General features: G+C 38.6%; 1 protein-coding gene across 2 annotated transcripts in view; it reads right to left on the bottom strand.

The window, feature by feature from the left end:
* The window catches only part of LOC126187343 (protein twisted gastrulation-like), a 57,796-nt gene extending 40,458 nt beyond the window's left edge, over positions 1-17,338 (bottom strand). The window contains exon 1 of one of the 2 annotated variants that reach the window (XM_049928365.1): positions 17,183-17,338. The gene's annotated coding sequence lies outside the window, so the exon portion shown is untranslated. Of the gene's footprint in view, positions 1-16,168; positions 16,489-17,182 lie in introns of those variants that run through there. The other variant, XM_049928364.1, reaches the window with a different exon arrangement.
* Between the last annotated feature and the right edge of the window lie 4,904 nt (positions 17,339-22,242).

Below are 22,242 nucleotides of genomic sequence, written 5' to 3'. Positions count from 1 at the left end.
GAGAACCTGTGCAGATACCTGTCTTTGTGTTTAACAGGCACACATGAAACACACAGTATGAATGACTGTTGTTTCACCATAATAAAAGTTCTTGTTCTTCACTGGTCAGTTCATTCACACAAGCCAGGGCATTATCACATGTATCTTGCAGAGAGTGACCAAGAAAAAACTGCCTACTTGTACTTTCCATACTGCTTCAGTCATAAAACCAATATTTGTCATAAATAATTCAAAAGATGACTGGTGTAAATAATGAAAAATCATTCTATCCCATTATTTCATTACAAAAGTATTTCACATTATTATTGTAACATTAGGGGACTTACTTTTGTTTTGGAATGAACAGTTACAAACTGCAACAACTGAATTTTTAACCAATAATTGACTCTGGGTACAAATCAGTACAAGAGCTCAGAACTGCATCCTCAGTGAACACATGACTCAAAACAAAGGAACTGGATTATGCGATACATGTAGTGGCAATAAAACAGTGTTCTCAGATATGATTTGTTCCCAGGGAAATCCAGTGTAGCCAACTTCTGTTCAGCAATTCAGCGGTGACATGGTACTCATGAATTAGCAGATTCAATATTTCTTTTCCAATAACGTTGTTTTTCACACATCCCATTATTTCTACAAACTGATTCTTTTTGTGTGTGGCATAATGGAATATTTATAAAAACATTTTAAGTTCTTCAAAGGTAGGTATGATGGGGTAATACCTTAAAAAAATAATGTCCATGCATGGATTTTGTTTAAAAGTAATTATTTAGAATTTTTTCTGAGATGTAGATGATGGATATTCACTACAAGAAGCACGATTATGAAAATATAAACCTTCCTTTTTAACTAAAAAAATTCAAGCTTCCACTGCAAAAACTATAGGAACTACCACATTTTTAAATTATAAAGGTGATTATCTATGAAAGCCTGAATTCCTGAATCTATACAACTTCTTTTTATCGTAAGTGAAAAAGTAATTGACCTGCAACATTTACATTTTGTAAATGTGAATATATCTAGGTAAACTTCCACTACCCAAAATTTCAAGGATTTGCATGATGATGGGTGTCATTTTCTAAAATTTCTGGATGATCCGACGTGGAATGACCCGCCACTGATTCTACTCCAGTCACATTTCGCACAGTTATTCTCAACTGTATCACTGGAGGGTGAGTGGATTTGATCACAGAGTAAACAGATACGTCTGGAGTGAGCATTAAGCTGCAGAGAACAGATGTGTTAGAATATATACTGTCACTCTGGTCATGTCATGCCAGGAAGGCATAGGTTTGTCCATAGTGCTACCTGTAAATTTTGAATGTTATTACATCGCTATTACAGAGAGATTTCATCATGTGTGCCGTGGATTTTGTAGAGGCATCTTATAGATGCCACAACATATTGCATTTGCTGTCTAGAATACAATAGGCCCTTAGCTCTGAAGAGAAAAATCAACAAATATCTTGCTTCTTTGTGAGAAGAGCTACAGCTCGGATGTTCATATTTTTGGTTCCTGGGACAGTCACAGCTACTTTAGAGTCTTATACAGTACTTTATCATACTGCTGAGTTTGCTCTAGTATGTTTTCTGTGATGGCACTGCAAAACGACTTGATCATTAGACAGTGACTTTCAAAAGATCTCCCGATACACTAAATTTGCTGCATATTGGCAATTATATAAAGTGCTTCTTCACTACTTTTTTCAATTTTTTTTTTCAGGTTAGCACATAATTACGCCTATTGGTAGCAATCTTAGCAAGTCACAATGTCACATTTTAATGCACAAGCTCTTAGCCCTTTACAAAAATGGTAACATGTGGAAACATTCAAACAACTTTGTAAATGGATCAAAAATATTAGAGAGAGAGAGAGAGAGAGAGAGAGAGAGGGGGGGGGGGGCGTGGAGAGGGAAGGGGAGGTCACAGAGGGGAGGGAGGGGGAGGGTTGGAGGGCGGGGAGGGAAGGAAGGAGGGAGGAGGAGGGAGGGAAGGAGAGGGATGGGGCGGGGGAAGGAGGGAGCGGAAGGGGGAGAGGGGGAAGGGATGGGTGGGAGGGAGTGGGGATGAGAATAGAGATGGGAAGGGGAGGAGGAGAGGGGGGGGAACGGGGGAAAGTTTGCATGAACTTTTAATGTAGTGGCCCTTTTTAGCCCTTCAGTGCAATCTGTTGTACCGACCAGCATGTCAGTTGAACTGTACGACACACACACAAAAAAGTTAGCTGTCATGTAATGTACTAACATTTTATGCTTGTCAATCAATGGTTAATTCAATACAAAGATGGTAAAATACAACAAAGCAGATAAATTTGTACTAAAAAAAAAAAAAGACTGTGTGTGTGTGTGTGTTCTTCCTTCTGTTCCCCATTGTTATGATACACATTCAATCTGTTTACTTCCCACTGACTTATCTGCAAAGCAGAATATACAACCTAGATCTGAGGATACCTGTGTATGTAGGCCTATATTCTAGTTTCAAACAAAAACCATTAATTGTCATGCAGGTGGGAACTATCAAAAATGTGTCAGGAGGGAGAAAGAATACTCCTACATAGTCTGCTATGAGGTTCACCATTATCAAAAGAAATGGAGATTTTTCAAGCTGTGGATTTTGACTGCCTTATATCTGTGTGTTCACCAAGATGGAATTTGCTATTAGAATAGACTTTAGTAGATGGCCAAAGACTTTGCTCAACAATGCTACACATTTTGCACACAATATAACAACACATTTGTTCAAAATGCAACCAAAATGGCACAGCATACCAAAGTGCTCATACAACAAACCTTTTCCTTTCATGTATTTCTCTTTGCACCTGTGACAACAGTAATTCACCATTGTTATTACAACAAAACATAAGTTAAAAATGCAACAAATACATGCAACATACACAATTTTTAAACCCTGCAGAAAGCATAAACAACAGTACCATGAGATCACACAACAATCACAGCTTAATGCTGACAACATGTGCAGAACACAATGCTATCTCTAGAGATATTTCTACTCTACAGATTTGATAGACTATGATTTGTGACCAGATATCCTGTCACGGTAGGACAATGGAGTTGCAGGAAACGTTTGCAGCTTCATGACAGTTTAAGCAAGGTTCACAACTTAATTTTAGGAAACTTGCAGTAAACGAATTGCTACAGCTCTTGATACAGGGAGAACTTTAAACCTTCTTTCTTTTCTTTAACACAGAAGTGTAATGACATTCACTTTGTCTGTTTTTCTGAACTTAACTGCAATCATCTGATCAGTTCAACAGAACACACATCAGGTAACTGCTTTGCATCTATAAAACCATATACCCTCAAATCCCACAAACTGGAATAGCAATTTCGCTAATCTAATCCATTCTTATATTAAATGATGCTACCTAAGATGGTTAAAATATTACATTCATAATAATAATGAAACATTCTCATTCTAGACGTAAGCAAGCTCCCCAGATGAAGTATTCATCATGCTGCTTGAAAGAACGCACCAATTGTTTTGGAGCACTGTATGTGGTGTACAACTGGTATCAGGAAAGTCAGGTAACCCCTTCCCCAGAAAGTAACGTAAATCATCACAGTGAAGTGGTAGCCCAGTTCCTTGTTATATCAATATGCTGAGTGACTAATGTGTCTACAAAGAAAGGTGTACCACTTGCAGCCATGCAACATGGCCTAAGATTAGTGGTTGTCAAAGGTCGTAACTTACAATGACCAGAAATGAATATCACATCTTGCAATGACAGTTTCAAATTCAATAGGGATTGCTGCTGTCAGTGAATGCAAGTACATCTCAACAAGTCTGCTGGTAAACAATGTGAAAGGAACCACAATGCAAACTTAAGAGTCTGGTACCTTATTACAGACTACATAAAAGTGTTTCAATAGGCCAAACACCACACAAACAAGACAGTAGCCTACTGGTGGCAAGTAGTGTGGTCCAAAGTTATTTTGTTATCCATTTCTAAAAGATGCAAGGTGTCAAATACCCTATTAGCCCTATAAGGCATTTAACCTGCAGTATCTGGAGGGTGCAGTTTAGGTCTGAGGTGGTTCTGTGATGTTTTGGAGCTATTTTACATACCATGGCTTAGACCCACTCATTCAGGTTACTGTGGACATGAAGCAAAATGTTTATTTCAACATTCTTAGTGACCAAGTGTTTCCCTTTGTTCTACACCTTTACGATGAATACACTGTGGACACTACCATCTCCAAGATTCGCAGGGCTCCATGCACACCTTCCTGGTTTGATTAATACTCATGCAACTTGTTGCATCTCAACTGCCCTTTTAAATTGCCTGATCTCATTGCCATAGAAAATGTCTACAGGATTTGGAACAATCAACATTCACACAATTTGGTAGCTCTAGTAGATCTAATCACACCAATGTTTAGCTTCATCTTTGAAGGAAAAAGAGAAGACATTAGCCAGCCTAGAGGTAATATTACATGATTTTAATGAGAGACCTCCTGTGGTGATTATCATGTGTGCACAGAATCAGCTAAGAGAAAAATCTGTGCAAGAAGCATGTTTATTTATACATAAATGCCAACTTAGGAATTTCCTACTGTGTGAGACTGCATGCACAAGATTGTATGCCAATTTTAAATTCACATATTTTACTATTCGTATTGCTTCTGTGTAATCTTTCATTGATTGTATCAGTACCCCACTTGTATTGTGATATATTGTAACATTTCAAACATTTGCGAGTGCTGCGATAAACTTACTACTATCATCAATTATAGGCTTAAACGGCGTAATCCGTATCACTTCAGGCAGGGGGGTTACCTTCACAGTCTCAGATGCTATTGAATTTAGCATATATTAAAATTCAGGAGTAAGTAATAAATACATATTTTTTTGTTTTCTCCAAAAAATTCCTGCCATGTGATACAGGCCTCCAAAGATGCTGCGAACACCATTTTAAAGATGCGAATTTTGTAAAAAAATTTTAAAATGCTGTATCTCTGGAACAGTTCTAGATTTTTTTTTTTTTTTAAATTGTAAAGATTATTGCTTTATGATTACAAAGCAATCCTCCATTTGGATTTGAACTTATTATATTATGGAATTTTTTTTTTCAAAAATGTCAATCCATAAAATTTCGATTTTTTTTTCTGTTGATTAGTACCATATAGTTCTACATTCCCTGAAGAGGCAAGTTTCCACTTTTAAGTTGGGCAGATTTTATTTATTTTATTTCTTTCTTTTTTCCTAGGGTAATTATGTATTTACTGAAGTTGTTTCTTACTAATTTCTTTGTTACAATGTTTATTTCTATCGTCTTTGTTGTAGTTCTTTCTTATCACTTTCTACGTTGCAGTTATTTCTTTTCACTTTCATTGTTGCAGATCTTTCTTACACTCTGTTGTAGTTTGTCAGTTTCTTTATCGTGGTTGTTCATTGCAGGTTTCTGTATTGTAATTGTTCAGTGAAAATTTGTTTACTGAAAAGGCTTCTAAGAAATCTGAGACCATCCAGTGAGTTCTGTGTTTTCGTGACGAATTTACCAGTTGACACAGTTGCAGTGTGTTTTGTGAAAAGGACTGTTTGAAATGTCTTCTGGCTGGGACCACAGGAGAGTGATGTGTGCTGACTATTTGCATATCCATAAAAGAATTATATTTTCGGGTTGGGAATACGTGTTCTCATTTGAAGACTCTGTTTCAAAGTGAATATGTTTCCACTGACGACTTTTGGTGTTCTAAATGTTTTGACAGAATAACGATAACGATAGTATCTGAACAAAGTGAAGCCTCCCACAATGCAGATGATGCGGATTGTGCATCAATAGAGGTAGAATTGGCTATCCTGAATCAGGCAACTACAGAGGTAGGTGTTAGTCCTGTTAAGAAACCATGATCAGTGAAGTTGAGTCGTAAGCTCTGTGTGTTAAGAAAGTGCAGAAAAATTACTAAAGCTACGTATGAATAGACTACAGCAAAACTATCCACACTCTTCAAAGTAGAAATTCCATCTTCAGAAGAAAATGAACCAAAGAACTCTTGCATCTCTAGCCAGCAATTTTTCACGGATATCAATTTTGAATATTGCATATCCTACAGTGAAAAGGTGCAAGTTTTAATTATAATTCCAGAGACTTTTCAAAGAAAAATTTGAATCAATTTCCGTCAGTATCAAAGTACATGGTAGACAAATCAAGAAATGTGAGGTCTAATTTTGAATATTGCATATCCTACAGTGAAAAGGTGCAAGTTTTAATTATAATTCCAGAGACTTTTCAAAGAAAAATTTGAATCAATTTCCGTCAGTATCAAAGTACATGGTAGACAAATCAAGAAATGTGAGGTCTGTAAAAGGAGTCTTTGAAAGACCAGATCCCTATTATGGCCATCCTGTAGAAGCAGCTCAAGTTCAAATAGTGCAGTCATTTTATTTCGTAGATAAATGGGACTTTTTTCACCAGAGTGCCAACAAAAAAGACACTAGAACTGTAACAGTTGAAGGTCAAAAAGTTGTGAAAATGAAGAGGTACATGACTCCAAGTATTAAAGAAACTTTTGCAATTTATAAGAGCAACTATACAACTTCACACATTGGAAGATCAAAATTTTATGCACTACAACCTAAGTAGGTAGTTCCACACCCACGTAGAGATGTCTGTTTGTGCGTACTGCACTAACTTTGAACTTCGTGTGGTAACTTTGAAGCACTTACTGGAGCAAGTGACATATGACACTTTGGTTGGGTGTGTGAAGTCATTAGTAGTCTGTGCCGTTAGACGAGAGACTTGTTTGTTTCTAGAATGTTGTGACTGCCCTGGAAAGGGAGGAGTGTCCTTACTGACACTTGGCCTGAAAGACATAGCAGACAACTCTGCAGAAATTACATATTCAAGATGGGAGAAAAACTAATTAAGAAAACTGTTGCCTTTGACAGCTTCATTGATGAACTTGGTAAATGGTCCGTGAAAGCAGTAACACACCAGCATCAAAATAAATTGCAACAACACATTGTAGAAGTGAAAGCGGGTGTACAATCTGAAGAACTATATTTAGTGCTTCACTGTGATTTTGCTGAGATCTGGTTTCAATTTTCACAGGAGTGACATATTTTCAAAACAAGACCACAAGTGCTGCATTGATGACACAGGACATGTCTCAGCTCATGCTTTGCTAGCAATGCGCAAAATTCTTCAACTGCAAAGAGGAGCAGAGAAGATAATCATTATTTCTGATGTTGCTCCTAGTCATTTTAAAAACTGTTACCAGCTGTTTGAATTGAGTAAGTCACTTGTGCCAACTGACTGGGTATACAGTGCTGCTGTTCACAGGAAGGGGCCTTGTGTTGGTGTAGGAGGCCTGCTGAAGCACCATGCTATGAAACAATCTTTCCAGACCAAATACAGCTGTGATTCAGAATGCTGCGGATTTTACGAGAGTCGTGAAATCTTACACACCCACAGCCCTCATTCTTTTGTCCAAGGAGGAAATCGAAGAACTCCATGAGCAGAAAAAGAAGAATGACCCAAACAAACTACTCCTGTGAAAGGAATTCAGAAGACACATTTTTGGACTCATAGTGATGGGCAAACTCATATTGCAAACTCTTTAAAGAGCAAGAAAGAAGGATAAAAAATTATGGATTGACATTTTTTGAAGGAAAAAAAAAGACAAATTATAAAAAACATTCAGAACACTATAATAAAAGAACTTTAACAGATAAGCCCGAATCGAGGATTACTTTGTAATCACAAAGCAATTACCTTTAAAATAAAATAAAAAAAATCTAGAACTGGTCCAGAGATACAGCATTTAAAAAATTTTTCTAAAATTCACATGTTCAAAATGGTATATCCAGTGTCATCTTTGGAGGGCTGTATCTCTGAGCAGAAATTTTTTTGGAGATAACAAAAAAATGTGAGTTCCTTACTTTATTTTAACATATGCTAAATTCAATAACATCCGAGACTATGAAGGTAAGACTTTTTCCTAGCCTGCCTGAATTGATATGGACTATGCCAAACCAAATTGTGCTCTTTTAAAATTTTACGAAACTATATTTTTGCAGGTTACCAGTATGAATGTTTTGGATACATAACTTATTTTGTAGCAAATCAGTGTTTGTGTTTCACAGTTTTGCTAAAGAATGTATCACCCCTGAATTTCACTGTAGATCAACACAAATAAACATGAATTTTTGAGAATTTTCAGTAGCTACTGTTGTTGTTGTTTGCATAATCCATGAACAATTTGTAGCAAATCGGTGTTCATGATTTAGTTACTGTAGCAGATTTTCTAACATATTCTGTTACATCTAGTTTTCCCTTGAAGAGGAGTAACCCTAAATATTATCTGGTTTTATCGTAAATTAACTCTCTTTTGAGTTAGCTAACAACTATAATTAACATCAAAACATTTTAGGAAACTAGTAAATTTTACCACAGGTTTTTGTACAGCCTTATCAGAAATATCATTTTGTGTATTTGCTTCAATTATTATAGGGAATTAGCATCTTTTAGCTCAACAGATTAAAAGATAATCAGCGGACTTGATTTGAAGTTATTTGTTCACTGCCTTGTAATACACTGCACCAGCCAAAATGCAGACCCACTGTGAATGCTGTTCTCAAACACAGGATGAGTTGGTTAATGTTTGCAAACGGCTGGAAATTGCCCTGACTGTTGCTAAACAATTGGCAGCTGCTGCTAATCAGTGTGTTGGGAGAGCTCCCAAGAGTTGTGTACCTGCGATACATGTACCAAAGATACCTCATGTATTATCCTCTCCTGTGGGTCCTACCTCCTCTACAGAAAATAGAGGATCTGTTATTACCCATCTAGCTGACTGCGAGTGGCGTGTCAATGGTAGATCTAGGCATCTTTTACAGTGTGGATGGGGACTAGGGAAGACAGGGAGGACTCAGGCTGTTTTACTGATCCCCCAACCAACAAGTTTCAGGTGCTGTTTTTCACTAAAACTGAAACTGAGCCAGTTTGACTCACTTCATCTGTTTTGAGGAAACATGTTTTTTCCAGTGTAAGAAGAAGGCAAACGCAAAGGGATAGGGGCCTATTAAGCTACAAATGTACAGTGAACGGTGGTACCCTTTAGGGAAATGGCAGCAAAGGACAGGAAAGGACAACAGCTGCTCTTAGTGTGTATGCCTGGGGCCTCATTCAGCATGTTGAAGAGGCTATTCCAGCAGCCATTCGAGAATAGGGTGTAATCAACCTGAGAGTGTGGCACACATTGAAACAAACAACGCCTGTCGCCTGAGCTCTGAGATCATTCTTGGGCCATTCCAGTGAATGGTGGAGATGGTTGAGAAGACCAGCCCTGTGCATGGAGTTTCAACGAAACTCATAATTTGCTTTATTTTCCCCTGAACTGATAGTGACCATCTGTTTCCGAGTCCAGTGGAAGGACTGAACAAGATACCTCAAAGGTTCTGTGAAAAGCTAGGCTGCAACTTCCTGGACTTGCGCCATATGCTTGAGAATTGTAGGGTCCCTCTAAATAGGTCACATATGCACTACACATCAGAGGCTGCTACTCACTTAACTGATTGTGTTGCTGGAGACTAATTATCCAACAATCAATTGACGAAATTACAGGTCTGTAAGTGGTGGGTGTGATAAGACAGCCGGTGAAACTTTACTAAATATATTCTCTGAAAAATACCTAGAGCAGATAGTTAGGAACCACACTCATGATGGAAATATATTGGATCTAATGGCAACAAATAGACCTGACCTCTTTGAGGACATCCACATCAAAAATGGTATCAGTGACCATGACATGGTTGGGGTAACAATGATTACCGAAGTACAAAGAATAACTGAAACAAGCAGAAAGATATATAGGTTCACTAAAGTATATAAAAATATCACTAGTGTCATACCTCAATGAGAAACTTGAAACTTTCAGCACAAGTCAGGAGCATGCAGAGGAAATTCTGCCTCAAGTTTAAAAGAACAGTTGACCACACACTGGATAGATATGAACCCAGTAGAACAGCTCATAATGGGAGGTAACCTACATAATATACACACACTATAAAGAAACTTCTAAAGAAACAGATTACTGCACAGTAGGTGTAAAAGTGTAGGGCTATAGGTAGAGAGATGCTGAATGAAATGTGTTTGGCTGTCAAGAGAACAATGCGTGATGCCTTCAATGACTACACAGAATACTGTCACGTGATCTTTCACAGAACCCAAAGAAATTCATGTCATATGTAAAGGCTGTTAGTGGCATCAAAGTTAGTGTCCAGTCCCTAGCGAATGAGACAGGAACTGACATTGAGGGAAGCAAAGCCAACTCTGAAATGTTTAACTCGATTTTCGAAGGAAAACACAGGAGAATTGCCCCAATTTAATCCTTGTACAATTGGAAAAATGAATGAAATAAGTACTGTATCAGTGGTATTGAGAAACAGCTGAAATCATTTAAATTGAACAAAGCTCCAGGGCCAAATGGGATCACTGAGTTAGCCCCTCTCCTAACTATAACCTATCCTAGACCCCTCAGACACAAAACCGTGTCCAGTTCTTGGATAAGGGCACGGTTAACACCTGCCTACAAGAAGGGGAGTAGAAGTCATCCACAAAACTATACCGTCAAATATCTTTGACATTGATTTGTTGCAGAACCTTAGAATACATTCCAAGCTTCAACATAATGAGGTACCTCGAACAAAATGACCTCCTCAATGCCAACCAGCATGGTTTTCGAAAACACAATCGTGTGAAACCGAACTTGCACTTTTCTCACATGACATACTTTGGATCACGGCAACCAAGTAGATGCACTATTTTTTAATTTCTGAAAAGCATTTGACTCGGTACCGCACCTAAGCTTACTATCTAAAGTACGAGATCATATGGCGTAGCAAGTGAAATTTGTGACTGGACTAATGGTGGGGAGGACACAACATGTTATCTTCGATGGAGAGTCATTGTCAGATGTAGAAGTTTACTCCGGTTGTACCCACAGAAATGTGTTGGGATTCTTGCTATTCATGTTCTATATTACTGACCTTGAAGACAATATTAATAGTTAAGTCAGGGTTTCTTCAAATGATGCAGTTATCCATAACGAAGTACTAACTGAAAGAAGCTGCATAAATATTCAGTCAGATCGTGATATGATTTCCTCTAAATGTTCATAAATGTAAAGTCTTGCACTTCACAAAATGAAAACTGTAGTATCTTATAACTGTAATACCAATGAGTCAATGTGAGAATTGGCCAGTCATACAAATACCTGGGTGTAACACTTTGTAGGGATATGAAACGGAATGATCACACAGGTTCAGTTGTGGGTAAAGTAGGTGGTAGCCTATGGTTTATTGGCAGAATACTGGGGAAGTGTGATTCGTCAACAAGAGATTGCTTACTAATTACTCATGCAACCAGTTCTAGAATACTGCTCAAGTGTGTGGGACCAATAAAAGATGGGACTATCAGGGGATATTGAATGTATATAGAGAAAGGCAGCATGTATGGTCACAGTTTTGTTTAATTGGTGGGAGAGTGTCACAGACATACTAAAGGAACTGAACGGAAAGACATCTACATCTACATCCATACTCCGCAAGCCACCTGACGGTGTGTGGTGGAGGGTACCTTGAGTATCTCTATCGGTTCTCCCTTCTATTCTAGTCTCGTATTGTTCGTGGAAAGAAGGATTGTTGGTATGCTTCTGTGTGGGCTCTAAACTCTCTGATTTTATCCTCATGGTCTCTTCGCGAGATATACGTAGGAAGGAGCAATATACTGCTTGACTCTTCGGTGAAGGTATGTTCTCGAAACTTCAACAAAAGCCCGTACCAAGCTACTGAGCGTCTCTCCTGCAGAGTTTTCCACTGGAGTTTATCTATCATCTCCGTAACGCTTTCGCGATTACTAAATGATCCTGTAACAAAGCGCGCTGATCTCCATTGGATCTTCTCTATCTCTTCTATCAACCCTATCTGGTACGGATCACACACTGCTGAGCAGTATTCAAGCAGTGGGCGAACAAGTGTACTGTAACCTACTTCCTTTGTCTTCAGATTGCATTTCCTTAGGATTCTTCCAATGAATCTCAGTCTGCTTTACCAACAATCAACTTTATATGATCATTCCATTTTAAATCACTCCTAATGCGTACTCCCAGATAATTTATGGAATTAACTGCTTCCAGTTGCTTCCCTGCTATTCTGTAGCTAAATGAAAAGGGATCTATTTTTCCATTTATTCGCAGCACATTACACTTGTATACATTGAGATTCAATTGCCATTCCCTGCACCATGTTTCAATTCGCTGCAGATCCTCCTGCATTTCAGTACAATTTTCCATTGTTACAACCTCTTGATATACCACAGCATCATCCGCAAAAAGCCTCAGTGAACTTCCGATGTCATCCACAACGTCATTTATGTATATTGTGAACAGCAACGGTCCTACGACACTCCCCTGCGGCACACCTGAAATCCCTCTTACTTCAGAAGACTTCTCTCCATTGAGAATGACATGCTGCGTTCTGTTATCTAGCAACTCTTCAATCCAATCACATAATTGGTCTGATAGTCCATATGCTCTTACTTTGTTCTTTAAACGACTGTGGGGGACTGCATCGAACGCCTTGCGGAAGTCAAGAAACACGGCATCTACCTGGGAACCCGTGTCTATGGCCCTCTGAGTCTCGTGGACGAATAGCGCGAGCTGGGTTTCACATGATCGTCTTTTTCGAAACCCATGCTGATTCCTACAGAGTAGATTTATAGTCTCCAGAAAAGTCATTATACTCTAACATAATACGTGTTCCAAAATTCTACAACTGGTCGACGTTAGAGATATAGGTCTATAGTTCTGCACAGCTGTTCGACGTCCCTTCTTGAAAACAGGGATGACCTGTGCCCTTTTCCTATCTTTTGGAACGCTATGCTCTTCTAGAGACCTACGGTACACTGCTGCAAGAATGGGGCAAGTTCCTTCGTGTACTCTGTGTAAAATCGAACTGGTATCTCATCAGGTCCAGCGGGCTTTTTCCTCTTTTGAGCGATTTTAATTCTTTCTCTATCCCTCTGTCGTCTATTTCGATATCTAGCATTTTGTCATCTGTGCGACAATCTAGAGAAGGAACTACAGTGCAGTCTTCCTCTGTTAAACAGCTTTGGAAAAAGACATTTAGTATTTTGGCCTTTAGTCTGTCATCCTCTGTTTCAGTACCATTTTGGTCACAGAGTGTCTGGACATTTTGTTTTGATCCACCTACCGCTTTGACGTAAGACCAAAATTTCTTAGGATTTTCTGCCAAGTCAGTACATAGAACTTTACTTTCGAATTAATTGAACGCCTCTCGCATAGCCCACCTCACACAACATTTCGCTTCGCATAATTTTTGTTTGTCTGCAAGGCTTTGGCTATGTTTATGTTTGCTGTGAAGTTCCCTTTGCTTCCGCAGCAGTTTTCTAACTCGGTTGTTGTACCATGGTGGCTCTTTTCCATCTCTTACGATCTTGCTTGGCACAAAATCATAACGCATATTGTACAATGGTTTTGAACTTTGTCCACTGATCCTCAACACTATCTGTACTTGAGACAAAACTTTTGCGTTGAGCCGTCAGGTGCTCTGTAATCTGCCTTTTGTCACTTTTGCTAAACAGAAAAATCTTCTTACCTTTTTTAATATATCTATTTACAGCTGAAATCATCGATGCAGTAACCGCTTTATGATCACCGATTCCCTGTTCTGCGTTAACTTTTTCAAATAGTTCGGGTCTGTTTGTCACCAGAATGTCTAATATGTTATCGCCACAAGTTGGTTCTCTGTTTAACTGCTCATGGTAGTTTTCAGATAAAGCACTTAAAAAAAATTTCACTGGATTCTTTGTCCCTGCCACCCGTTATGAACATTTGAGTCTCCCAGTCTATATCCGGCAAATTAAAATCTCCACCCAGAACTATAACATGGTGGGGAAATCTACTCGAAATATTTTCCAAATTGTCCTTCAGGTGCTCAGCCACAACAGCTGCTGAGCCAGGGGGCCTATAGAGACATCCAGTTACCATGTCTGAGCCTGCTTTAACCGTGACCTTCACCCAAATCATTACACATTTAGGATCTCCGTCAATTTCCTTCGATACTATTGCACTTCTTATCGCTATAAACACGCCTCCCCCTTCACTGTCCAGCCTGTCTCTGCGGTATACATTCCAATCTGAGTTTCGGATTTCATTACTGTTTACGTATGGTTTCAGCCAAGTTTCTGTCCCTAGTACTATATGGACATTATGACCGTTTATTAATGAGAGCAGTTCTGGACCTTTCTATAGACGCTCCTGCAGTTTACTATTAGCACATTAATATTGTTATTCCCTATTGCATTTTGCCTACTCCTACCTTGCTGCATCTCAGGAAGCATCTTGTTGGGCCTAGGGAGGGAATTCTCTAACCTAAAAAACCCACATGTGCACTCCACATGTACTCCGCTACCCTTGTAGCCGTTTCCAGCGTGTAGTGCACGCCTGCCCTATTCAGGGGGACCCTACATTTCTCCACCCAACAGCGGAGGTCAAGAAATTTGCACCCCAGATCTCCGCAGAATCGTCTGAGCCCTCTGGTTTAAGCCTTCTACTCGGCTCCAAATCAGAGGACTGTGATCGGTTCTGGGAATGATACTACAAACAGTTAGCTCAGATTCCAACCCGCGAGCAAGGCTTTCCCCCTTCACCAATTCTGCCAACCGCCTGTACGAACTGAGGATGACCTCTGAACCCAGGCGGCAGGAGTCATTGGTGCCGGCATGAGCAACAATTTGCAGTTGGGTGCACCCAGTGCTCTCTATCGCCGCCGGCAGGGCCGCCTCCACATCTCTGATGAGACCCCCCCCCCCCAGCAAGCAGACAGAGTGAACACTGGCCTTCTTCCCCGACCTTTCCGCTTCAAGACTCTTGAAGATATAGGCTATGTAAAATATCCCAAGAAAGTCTATTAATAAAGTTTCAGGAATCGGCTTTAAATGACGACTACAGGTGTGTACTACAGCCCCCTATTTCTTGCTCACAAAGGGATTATGAGAATAAGATTAGAATAATTACTGCACACACACACACAGAAGCATTCAAACAATCTTTCTTCCCATGCTCTGTTTGTGAGTGGAACAGGAAGAAACCCTACAAACTAGTACAATGGCATGTACTTGCTGCCATACACCTAATGGTGGTTTGCAGTGTATAGATTTAGATGTGTTTAATTTATTGCCATACTCTTGTAAGTAAGACTTATTAAGAGTCAAGTTTAACAGATGTCATGTGATTAATGCATGAATCCATTTCTATTTGTTAGTAATCATTTTTATCTGTTTTTGTTATGTTACATGCACAGTTCCAAGATAGCCATTACACTATTCCCTACAAGTTTAGAAACAAAAACAACCATAAAACTGTCTTAACATCGGCTGGGACTCTACAACAAAAAAAGTGGAAAACTTCAGAAATCACACTATTCTAATTTCTGGTGTGTGAAAACAACAACAAACACCAGAAACTTAATCTTAACGACACAATCACCTACGGTATACTCATGAAATAGGCGACTAAACTCAAGGCGGTCAGGTCATAATACAAGAAAGCATTTGTTGGACACTAAAATCAAAATGTCATTTGAAGTCCTTGCACCCAGCGATTGCACTCGCGGGTGAAAAACTTAGTATGCAAGCAACTAAATAAAAGCAAAATTACGTGATCGTACCATGCACATAAAAAGTGCAGAATCTGGTTGAGGGGCGATGGGGACTAAAATATGTGAAAACTGTAGCAACAAGGAACCCATAGGATACACAACACACGATAAAGTACAATAAAGATACGCCAATCACAGGTACGCCACATTTACGAGAAAACAGTGAAATTATTACATACGATTTTAAAGAGACGCGAGCTATGTACTTGAACCCTGTTTGTAATGTATACCAACCTCAAACTTTTCAGAGACCTAAATTTAATTTACCATCACATTTTGAAAAACTAAATCATAATATTATGATATTATAGGCTGCTCATAAATACGAGCAATAGGAAAACCTAATATTACAAAGCAATATACGCTGCTGTTTGTTACTTTTAAGAATGCCCATTTACATCATAGAAATCGTATAGTACTGCAGTGATATGGCTTGATAGACGTATCTAATACACGTTTTACTTACCTAACTTCTGCACTACCCCTTCTGACTCTTTTTATGTTAGTCGAAATCAGCTAAACGTTTACACACTCATTTTACTTGAAAACACTCAACATGCCACCATTAAACAAACAATAAGTACTGCAGTGCATCCAACATTCTAGTTTGACAATAGGCGTCCATTATTCGAATGTTTTACTTGCCATTTGCCAACATGAAGAAAAAACACGTTCATTACTGTAATTACTGGAAAGTGGAAAATATCTGAACTATCCTTGCATGGACTTGAAGTTGTTCTGTAAGACGCTTTTTTTCCAATTAGAAATGTTAAAAATGGTCTGTCCTCACTGACTGTATCTATAATTAAGGGGAAGCGAGCGCACACTTGTGCATTTCGAATTTGTCTGAAGTTCGTTGTGGTGTTGACAAGTACTCGCTTTGGAGACGATATTCGCACATTGCTATGCATCTAGTCATTCTGGGAACAACGAATATCCCTTAATCAGCATCCGTGTGGAATGGAAATGCTTCTTATCCTCAATAAAACTAGCTTTTTTCCACAGGCGAACCACTGTCGCTTGTAGGTTCTTTCAGTTCCATCTCCTTTTCTCAAGCTTAGCTCAAGGAATACTATTAAATAATTCTCCTTTTGCAGTCCTATGCCTTTTTGCGGTTCACATGAATCTTTCTACGTTTTCAAGCATCGTAAACGGCATTTCTTTTTTTCACGGCTCGATAAAGATGAATTCCAAATTATCGGTTCATTTCTGTACCATTGGGGCAGTTAATTTCTTAAAGACCAGTGCGATAACAACTGGTCAAATGCATTCGCTGAACGCGAGTACGTAACAGACTCCAGGGGGAAAAAAAGGTACGCGAAAGGAAATTCCATTGTATTGAATGCGACATTATATACACTTTATAAACGTGAATCATTCGAGTCGGTAGAAGATGAGTAATATTTCTAAGTCACAGAAATTTACTTTCTTGTGGCAAGAAAGCAATATCGAATAACTAGATTGTTGAACGGATGCTTACCCAAGAAAGATTGTGAGCAGAACCGAACAGTGGACCTAACTGCTATTCCAAGAACGTTTGGACGACGTTCATGGGGACGTATAGACGAGAATGTTTACCGATACTTTAACGTGACACACACAGCGGGTAAGGGCGAGCACCAAAGCTTACAGGCATTTGGTAAACAGCTGTCCACACATCCCCTCTACTCGACTGTTTTGGAATTTCCTTTAATGTGCACGTTTCGATTCCTGATCACAATGACGTGAATTTGCGCGGTATGCATATAAGTTACGCTTCCCCACTATGGAACCCACAGGCTCTCGCTCGGTTCATATGTCGTCATGCATTCCTGGAGACAAGACGTATCACTCCCGCACTAATACTCCCGACTGATTATCGACTTACAAAAAAAATAATGTAACTAAGTTTACGAAATCCACAGAGCAGAATCCCGGTATTACTACAGTGGCAAATGAAACGACAGGTAAACTGTGAGCCATACGGTTCGTTATTGAATCGATTTTTTAGCAGAATTCATACCTCAACCATATGCTAACGAATATCTTTTAACAATATGGAATACAAGACGGCTACTGATTGCTCACTAGTAACATCAAACTGCCCGTTGCTACAATTTCTGAATATCAAACCTTTTCTAATACAATGGCACCATTGAGTTATTTTCTGCTATAATATTTACCATGAACATATTAGGATGATTGGGAAAAAAATTAGCACAGCATGCTATGCCTTACGAATATTAGTCACTGTGTGCAATAGTTCATGCCAGAGAATGATATACTCTGCACACATACATTCTATAATGAGTTACGGCATAACATTCTGGGGTGCAAATGCCCAAAATTTGAAATATGTGTTCAGATTGCAAAAACGAGCTCTCAGAATAATGAGCAAGAGTCACAAAAGAGCACACTGCAGTGAGCTATTTAAAAATGGGGTATTCTGACAATCCCAAGTGAATATATCTTGCAAACTACCGTTTTTATTCACAAAAAATATTGAGCAATATTTAGCAAACATCTGCATACGTGATCACCAAACCAGAAACAATAATTGCTTGTACCTCAGAATGAATAAAACTAAAACCCAAACCACTATGTTTTACTGAGGTGTCAAGATATACAATAAATTGCCAAAAGAAATCAAAAACGTAAAGGAACTCTGTAAATTTAAAGCATTCCTTAACGAATATTTATCAAAAAATAGTTTTTACTCAATTAGAGAATTCATGCAGCATAAAATTAGCGTAAATAAATAATCAGGTTAATCAATTATAAAGTGGACATTCTAAATTGTAATTTACCCATACAAGTACTAGAGGAGTCTTGCGAACTATTTCTTTTGATTGAAACAGGTTCTTCTGCATTGTGTAATTCAATGATCAAAAAACAAAGATGATGAGACTTACCAAACAAAAGCGCTGGCAGGTCGATAGACAAACATACACACAAAATTCTAGTTTTCGCAACCAACGGCTGCTTCGTCAGGAAAGAGGGAAGGAGAGGGAAAGACGAAAGGATGTGGGTTTTAAGGGAGAGGGTAAGGAGTCATTCCAATCGCGGGAGCGGAAAGACTTACCTTAGGGGGAAAAAAGGACAGGTATACACTCGCACACACATATCCATCCACACATATACAGACACAAGGAGACATATTAAAAGGACTTTTAATACACACACACACACACACACACACACACACACAGACACACACACACACACGCACACACATATATATCCATCCACACATATACAGACACAAGCAGACATATTAAAAGGCCTTTTAATATGTCTGCTTGTGTCTGTATATGTGTGGTTGGATATGTGTGTGTGTGTGTGTGTGTGTGTGTGTGTGTGTGTGTGCGCGCGAAGAATATCAGGTTTATTATGGACACCCTTAAACCTGGGCCACAGAGCGAGGGTTCTTTTTTTATTGTCTGCTAGTGTGTTGCACAAGAGTTTGGTCGTGTTAATTACTGGAGAAAGCATGCCAGGGTTTACTATTTTGTTTCATTCTTTATAGTTTTCAGTTTTTAGTATTTTCATACAGCTGGCTTCATCAATGTACACAGTGGAGTCAAGATTTATACAGTTAAGAAAACGTTAGAGAAGTGCTTGTGTTTGGGGGCAGTGGAACTGGCAGCAGTCTGGAGACACCAAGAAGCTGTGTTCACCACAGTCGATAGGTTTCAGACTGATACACCCAGAATGCAGCAGTTTATATTCACTTAGAGATGTCACTGAAATAAGCAAGGATTTTCAGGAAAAATGATAAGGACTTAACATCCTGTTGAGGACAATCTCATTATACACAGAATAAAGTTGGAATTAGGAAGTGATGGAGAAGGAAATTGCCCTTTTCAAAGAATCCAGTCCAAAATTTGCATCAAGTGATTTAGCAATACCATAAACAATGTCAATCTAGTTAGCCAGATAGGTACGTGAACCAAACTACCATCCTCCTGAGAGCAAACCCAATGTCTTACCAGCTGAAAAGCAATAACTCCTATGATTATGATGGTATTACAATCAAAGCACGAAAATCTTGTGCTGTGATGGTAGTTCCCCAATTGATTTAACTCTGTAAATAATCAATGAATCAAGATTTATTTCCCAAAAAACTGACAGCAGTAATGCTCATTAATAAAAAAGGAGGATAAGCATGTCACCTCCAATTGCAGATCCATCTTACTCCTTACCACATTCCAAAACATTTCTGAGAAAGTCTTTTATTATAGCTTGTTATAACATTAAGTTTTCAACAACAGTTCTTTCTTTCATTCATTCATTCATTCACTCACTCACTCACTTATTCAAATGTCATGTTTTGCAAACCTGTCAAGAAGAAGAACCTTTAGAAATGTGCAACCTGACAAGTTACGCATTAACACACAGAATCAACACCTGATAGTTACTTCTGTAAAGTACGCGAACAAAAATTATGACTCACAGTAATCTGCTTAAACTGATAATTATGGTAATTACTTGTAGATTACCTTATATATGTATGTTTAGAAAAAAAACAGCTACTCCAAAAAAATCAGTGCCCCTCCTACATTATGCAACTGCTGTTTTTATCTAGCACAATTTGTCTTCTGTGAAGCCTTCTCTATATAGAAAGCAATAGATGATCTCTGAAAATGAGTCACCCCTGCTCCCTCTGCGTAAAGCAAATGCTCAAACTCAGTTCTGATAGAACTAAACAACAGAAATTGCCCTCCAGTCATTTTGTGTGATATTACCAAGGAGTTGTGTAGATTCTAAAATTCTATTAGGGAAACTGAAATGTTATGATGTCACGAACACCTCTGTTGCCTGGATGGAGTCAACAAGAGAAAACAGAAGGAATTTAATAAATGATATCAGAGGGGATAAAAATATCTGAGTGAGAAATCATTAAATATGTAGTCCCACAAGGTCCAGTTCTTCGCCAATGCCTGTTCTTGTCATTAATAAATAATTTACCGAAGGCTTTGGAGGGAAATTCAAAACCTGCTATGTTTGCAGATGATACGTGTATACTGATAAGGGGGCCCAAATACAGCCATACCAGATACACGCTGGGATATAATGGAACAAACTTGCCATTGTTTCACTACAAACACCTTTACTCTCAGTATTACAAAAACTCAAATCATTCAATTTCAAAGAAATAGACTTGTCTTACAAGTACCAGAAGGAGAGATTAATTGACACATACAAAATGAAACTTGTCCTAGCCATTCATACAGAGGATAAACTGAGGAAGCACCAGCACAAGCACAGTTTTAAGTTAATGAGCAAGCTCCTTTCTGCCTACTTTGCACTTAGAAATCTCTCTCATTCTGTTGTCCTAGAGTCAGGATGGTATGCATACTTCCACTCAGCAGTGTACTAAGGCATAAACTGATGAGGCAGTGGAGACAAGGCCAAAGAAATGTTCATTATATAAAAGTATGAAATAATAATGTTATGTAAAGCAGGTATTCAAACATATTGCAGAATTCTCTTAAAGGATTTTGGATTCTTACACAAATGTGGATAATACATTTACTTATTAAGGGCATTTATGGTTAATCAGAGTGGATTCAGGAGAAACTGTGAATTTAAAATAAAATTAATTTCCATGAAAAAATTGCATTTCTTTCTAGGTTTCTGATTAGAGGTTTTATATTCTGGTGCTAAACTGATAACAGATTAGCACTAGACAGGCAAGAAATAGGAAGTTTCCCAATATTCAAAACTGAAATAAAAGTGTAAGTTATTAGCCACTCCATCTAAAATTTATTTATACTGTTTGGACTGAGGGATGTAAATAACACTCAGCTCTAATGTTTGTATTAACCAGATTTTGACTTTGTCACAATATATCTTATACTGTTCTGTGTAAAGTTACATAAATGCTTTGATGAAGTATTGGCCATCTCTCTCTCTCTCTCTCTCTCTCTCTCTTGCAAACACAACTCACACAGAAGACCATAGTCTCTGGCTGAATCCAGACTCAGAGAGTCGCACTTCAGCTACCAGAGACTGTTTGTCGTGTGTGTGTGTGTGTGTGTGTGTGTGTGTGTGTGTGTGTGTGTGTGTGTGTGTGTGTTGTCTATTTTCAACAAAGGCCTTGTTGGCAGAAAGCTCACTTTCTAACAGTCTTTTTGTTGTACCTATCTGCAACTCAGCATATTGGCTATATGGTGAGTAACAACTATGCTCTTCATAATCTTGTTATAACCTATGCTAGTTGGCCATGACTGCATTTGCATATTTTTAAAATATTTTTATTTTTGAAATAAACTGGAGTTATCAAACTGATTAATTAAAAGCAAAATTATAGTCTGCATATGGTCACATACCTCCAACCAGTATAAAGGATTCCTAGTTACCAAGGGACCTTGGTATCAGCACAGGATGCCTCATTAGTTGGGATAGGGCTCTGTCTTCCTAAAATGTTGGGAGAGCCAAAGAGGTTGGTGTTCTAGATATTATGCTGACAGTATATCATTGCAGTCAGCCACAAATGTAAACAAATGAGAACTTGGACTGTCCAAGGGGAGAGGAGCGGTGCGCTCTTGAAGAGCTGCC

This window comes from Schistocerca cancellata, chromosome 5, assembly GCF_023864275.1.
Source record: "Schistocerca cancellata isolate TAMUIC-IGC-003103 chromosome 5, iqSchCanc2.1, whole genome shotgun sequence".
Taxonomy (NCBI): domain Eukaryota; kingdom Metazoa; phylum Arthropoda; class Insecta; order Orthoptera; family Acrididae; genus Schistocerca; species Schistocerca cancellata.
The sequence above is the reverse complement of the archived record's forward strand: the minus strand, read 5'-3'. Positions and strand labels throughout refer to the sequence as shown.